Here is a 6000-nt window from a genome sequence, read left to right on the forward strand (position 1 = left end):
AGCGGTGCTCTCCAACAGTCTGCCGATTCTCTAAAGGTCACCCAGCCAGACTTTGCTTGGCTCGCTGCTCGGGCTGAGCAGAATGTCCAAAAAAGGGTCAGGAGACGGGGTTCGGGCCGACGAGATGATACATTATTTGCCCCCATCCCCCCGCAGTCTCGACGCAGGGACAGGAAGATCTGTTCCAGGCAGAAAGCGGCGAGCCTCCGGAAGCGGCGAGGCCGGAAAATTAGCGGCAGCCCCCAGACCCAAAGCCTGACAGAAAGCAGTTTTGGCTTCAGAGACATCAGTTTGTGAGTGAATAAGAATTCGGAACTGAAATGGAAAAGACCCCCATATGGCTGCTACTTTACATCTTCAGACTGCAAGCGCTTGGGGTGGCGGACGTGGGGAGAGAAATCTTTTTGAAAGCGGATAAAAATTGCGGGCGGGGGAGTGAGAGGAAACTTGCTGAGGAGACTGGATTGATTCTGTTGGGCTTGAGGCTTGAGTTGGTTTACCTCATTTTGAAGGAGCATTTCTAGTTGGCTGAGACAAGGACAATTTTTTTTTTAATGGAAATTAAGTGCTTACTATGTACCAGGCTCTATACTAAGCGCTGGGATTGATATAAGCTAATTGGATTGGACATGGTCCCTGTCACACATGAGGCTCACAGTCTTAATCCCCATTTTACAGATGAGGTAACTGAGGCACAGAGAAGTGAAACAAATCACCCAACGTAACATAGCAGACTTGTGGAGGATCTGGAATTAGAACCCAGTGCTTCTGACTTCCAGGCCCATTGTCTATCCGCTATGCCTTGCTGCTTCTTCATATTAATAAATTTGTTCACTCAATTGTATTTATTGAGTGCTTACTGTGTGCAGAGCACTGTACTAAGCAAGCACTGTACTAAGGACTTGGAAAGTCCAATTTGGCAAGATAGAGACAATCCCCACATTTGTTAAGTGCTTACTATATGTCAAATACTTACTAAGGGGAAATTTTTCCCAAAATGACCAGTCTTACCCTGGCCCTAATTTTTTTAGAAAATTAGTATTATCATCATCATTAACATCATCGTCATTTTTAAGAATAGCACATGTCAAATGTTGGGGTAGATTCAAGTTTATCAGATTAGACACTGTCACTGCTCCATATGGAGCTCACGGTCTAAGCAGGAGAAAGAACAGGTATTTAATCCCTATTGAGGAAACTGAGGCACAGAGAAGTGAATGGTCTTTCCCAAGGTCACCCAGCAAGCAAACGGCAAAGCCAGAATTAGAACCCAGGGCCTCTGACTTCCAGGGTCACGCTCTTTCCACTAGGACATACTGTTCCTAGGGAAGTTCAGAGGCAGGAACCCCCCTGTCAGGCTGGGTTAGGTCAAACGAAGGGTCCGGACCAAACCTGAAGAGCAATCACAGCCTGTCCGTGCATCAGCTCTGTGCTGGCCTTCCATCTTGATGGTCATCAGCGCTGTGAGGGTCAGGGAGGGGGCCGGCCTTGCCACTGTTCTAGGAGGGCCCTCAGCCTTGTTCGAGCCAGAAGGAACAGCCACGCCCTCACCTTTTCACTCCAAATAATAATAACAGTGGTATTTGTTAAGCACTTACTATGTGCCAGACACTGTACTGAGCACTAGGGTAGATACAAGGTAATTAGATTGGACACATCTCTGTCCCATGTAGGGCTCACACAGTCTTAATCCCCATTTTCCAGATGAGGTAACTGAGGCCCAGAGGAGTTAGGTGACTAGCCCAAGGTGACCCATCAGACAAGAGGCAGAGCTGGGAATAGAATTCAGGTTCTTCGGACTCTCAGGTCCATTCTCTATCCACTAGGCCACGCTGCTTCTGCCCACTGCCGGCAAACCATCTGGAACTCTGTACACAGGCAGCCTAGCTCCTGGGCCAGGAAAGTTCGGAATGCCCCCAACAGGGCGGGAAGCCTTTTGCTTGGCCCATAGTAAGTGCTTAACAGTTACCACAGTCATTATTATTAACCCAACTGCACTCATGTCCATATCCGGAATTTATTTATATTGATGCTCGTCCTCCCCCTAGACTGTAAGCTCGTTGTGGGCGGAGAGTGTGTCTGCCAACTCTGTTATATTGACATACTGTATTCTCCCAAGAGCTTAGTACAATGCTCTGCACACAGTAAGCGCTCTATAAATACCATCGACTGATTCATCCCAATGCGTCTCCTGTCTGTTTTCCTTCGAATGGTTGCATTTACTCTGCATCCACTGAGTGTTAGTTTTTTGTTTTGTTTTAATAGTACTTGTTAAGTGCTTACTACATGACAGGAACTGTACTAAGCACTAAGAAGGACATATTAATGTCGGTCTCCCCCTCTAGACCGTAAGCTCCTTGTGGGCAGGGAACATGGCTTCCAACTCTGTTGGACTGTACTCTCCCAAGCGCTCAGTACAGAAACACTCAATAAATACCACTGATGGTTTCATGGATTCCCCGGCTCCTTCAGCTGCTTGACCTAATCGAGTGACATTTAGCCGCTGAGACTAGGTGGTACTTAGCCTGCGAGGTCTCCCGGGAATCAAATCAATCCAACGGTTGTATTGAGTGTTTAATGTGAGCAGAGCACGGCACTAAACACTTTAGGGGTCTGTTCTGTCCAAATTTCGGCTACCGTAAAAGTTACTGGCTACTTCCCTGTACTCCTCCGGTTCTCTGTTACTCTCCTATCACTAGGGCCTCAACAAGTGCCCAGTGCTTATGTTATCTGTGAATGATTACAGAGCTATTTCCAGGAGAGAAGCGCAGCTAAACAGAAAACGTAAATGGCTCTGCTTAGCTTGATGTTTACATTAGGAGAGCTGAGGGAAAAGGGGGGGGGGGGGGGATGCAGAGGAGAAAAAGGGGTGTGCCCGGCTCAGACGAGATGGAGCATGTTGGCCACGTCCAGTGACTCTACCTCTAGTCAGGGCCGAAGCCCGGGGAAGCGGCCCGGTCCGGCCGAATCCCGGAGCACTGGGCTTCCTCGCCCATGCTTGACAACGTAACTTGGCCGTGAACAGTGCAGCCTCATGGACCGAGTACGGACCTGGGAATCGGAGGACGTGGGGCCTAATCCCGGCTCTGCCACTGGCCAGCTGTGTGACCTCGGGCAAGTCAGTCAATCAATCAATCGTATTTATTGAGCACTTAATGTGTGCAGGGCACCACACTAAGCGCTTGAGAGAGTACAATACAATAATAGACACAGTCCTAGCCCGCAACAAACTAACACTTCACTTCTCTGAGCCTCCGTTTCTTCATGTGTAAAATGGGGATACCTGATCTCCCTCTTACTTAGACTTGAACCCCATGTGGGACAGGGACTGGGTGTGACCTGATTATCTTGTGTCTACTCCCAGTGATTCACCTCTCAGGATAGCATCTGGAGAGTGTCCAGTACTCTACCAGTCTCGGCTCCGGGATGGAGAATGAAGCAGAGGCCTACCCATTCCATTTCTAGCTTGGCCAATGGCTAGCAAGCAAAAGGCAATCTGCTACAAGTCAAAACTCACCTGCGTTGGGCACCGGTGGCATGGGAGAGAATCAAGGGTGGAGACTCAAGTTTACTGTATGGAAGAAGGCAATGGTAAACCACTTCTGTATTTTTACCAAGAAAACTCTATGGTGACGCTACCAGAACGATTGCAGATGGAGAGTGCAGTGCTCTCAGGGAGAGAGGTGTCCAATGGAGTCGCTATGGATCGGAGACGACTCGACAGCATGAGACAAGATAAGACCCCCGCAATGCTTGGTACATAGCAAATGCTTAACCAGTACCATGATTATCATGCTCATCACCATTATTATTATTATAATTGTCATGAGGAAGCACCCTCCCTCTTCCCGATTCCCATTAGCCTAGACCCGGTTTGTACTCCAGTCAAAGTAAGCGTTTTCTTTCTGAGTCATCGTTCACTACGTTCCCCTTTAACAGCAGACAGAACATGCTGTAGCCTCACTGTTGCTCTTTTATTCAAACTTCTTCAACCCTACTGCTTTCAGAGAGCCCACCACCCCCAAACCCATCAACTCTGCAGTATGTATTCATGGGTCTTTTTCCAGTCTCCATCCTGCCTAACTGGAGATCTCCACAAGCTTCTCTCCCTGACAGTTCAATCACACAGTAACCCAGGCTGAGTTTCAGTCATCGCCTTCTTTTTTTTTTTTATGGTTTTTGTTAATGCTTACTATATGCCAGGCATTCTTCAAAGTGCCGAGATAGATACGAGCTAATTGGGTTGGACACAGTCCATGTCCCATATAGGGCTCAGAATCTTAATCCCCATTTTATTGATGAAGTAACTGAGGCACAGAAAAGTGAAGTGACTTGCCCAAGGTCACACAGTAGCAGATGAGCAGTGGATGTGGGATTAGAATCCAAGTCCTTCTGACTCTCAGGTCTGTACTCTATCCACTAGGCCATACTGTTTCCTTTGTAGTGGGGGGGGGGGTCGACCTGTCATCGTGTCCTCGGCCCCACGGGTTTCCCGTGTTGGAGATACAAAGCAGCCTGGCCAGAGTCCAGGGAGGTGTCACTAATATTACTGTTACTACTAGCGAGAGGTGTTATTATTGATAATTATAATAATTAATAATAGTGCTATTTAGCAAGTGAACGGAGCAGTGTGGTCTAGTGGGTAGAGCACAGGCTTGTGAGTCAGAGGATCTGGGCTCTAATCCTGACTCTGCCATTTATCTGTTGTGTGGCCTTAGGCAAGTCACTTCACTTCTCTGTGCCCCAAGTGCCTCAACTGTATAATGGGGATTAAGACTGTGAACCCAAGTAAGACATCGATTGGGTCCAACCTGATTAGTTTCTATCTACTCCCAGCACTTACTACAGTGCCTGGTACACAGTAAGTGCTTAAATACTGTAATGTTTTTTTCCAGAGGTACTTACTATGTACCAAGCATCCTCCTAAATGCTGGGGTAGAGCCAGGATAGTCAGGTTGCAGCCAGTCACATGGGGCTCACAGCGTGAGGAAGATTACTAGAAGCTCTGATTCAGGCAGTCACTGCTGGAGACCAGATGCAGGTTCTGTCTGGAATAGGGGTTCTCTGGGACTCCAAAACCCTCCTGCTGTCTTATAGCTGGGGAACACAGTAGCGTTAACCAGTCAATCCATCAATCGTATTTTTTGAGCTCTTACTGCCTGCAGAGCACTGTACTAAGTGCTTGGCAGAGTACAATATAACAAGAGTTGGTAGAAGCGTTCCCTGCCCAAAATGAGCATGCAGCCTAGATGGGGGAGACAGGCATTAACATAAATAAATTAGGGATATGTGCTGTGCTGTGCTGCCCTGTGGGGCTGAGGGAGGGAGGAATAAAGGGTACAAATTCAAGAGCATGTAGAAGGGAGTGGGAGAAGAAGTGGGAGACTTAAAGGCTTAGTCAGGGAAGGCCTCTTGGGAGGAGACGGGGCCTTCAATAAGGTTTTGAAGATGGGGAGGGTGATCGGCTGTCAGATATAAAGGAAAAGGGGGGTCCAGGCCAGAGGCAAGGTGACCCAGAGAAATTAAGTGACTTAATCAAGGTCACAGAGCAGACAAGAGAATCAGCGTGGCCAGTGGATAGAGCACGAGCCTGCGAGTCGGAAGGAACTGGGTTCTAACCCCGGCTCTGCCACTTGTCCGCGGTGTGATCTAGGGCAAGTCACTTTACTTCTCTATGGCTGTTATCTCAACTAGAAAATGGGAAGTAAGGCTGTGGAAATGAACTGATTAGCTTGTCTCTCCCCCAGCACTTGGTAGAGTGCCTGGCACACAGTAAGGGCTTAACAAATACCACAGAAAAGTGAGTCAAACACCCAAAGCCACGGAAACAAGCACTGACGAGATTTGTGTCTCAGAAGGCCGGTCAAGTCATCTTGTTGTAGCCCAATACACACCCTCCCTGTCCTGACAGAGCCAACAATGCTTCACATCATCCCAACACTCCTAAATTCATAGAGATGCGGCCAGTGAGCAACTGGGGCAAAGTGGAAACAGAAGAAC

General features: G+C 48.0%; 1 non-coding gene across 1 annotated transcript; it reads left to right on the forward strand.

Annotated features, from left to right (window-relative positions):
* Positions 1–3369: 3369 nt before the first annotated feature.
* On the forward strand, positions 3370–3507 carry LOC114810451. Its single transcript, XR_003758150.1, has one exon. It is a non-coding gene; the product is annotated as a small nucleolar RNA SNORA7 (small nucleolar RNA).
* The last annotated feature ends 2493 nt before the right edge of the window (positions 3508–6000 follow it).

The sequence above is a fragment of the Ornithorhynchus anatinus genome, chromosome 3 (genome assembly GCF_004115215.2).
Source record: "Ornithorhynchus anatinus isolate Pmale09 chromosome 3, mOrnAna1.pri.v4, whole genome shotgun sequence".
In the NCBI taxonomy this organism is placed as follows: domain Eukaryota; kingdom Metazoa; phylum Chordata; class Mammalia; order Monotremata; family Ornithorhynchidae; genus Ornithorhynchus; species Ornithorhynchus anatinus.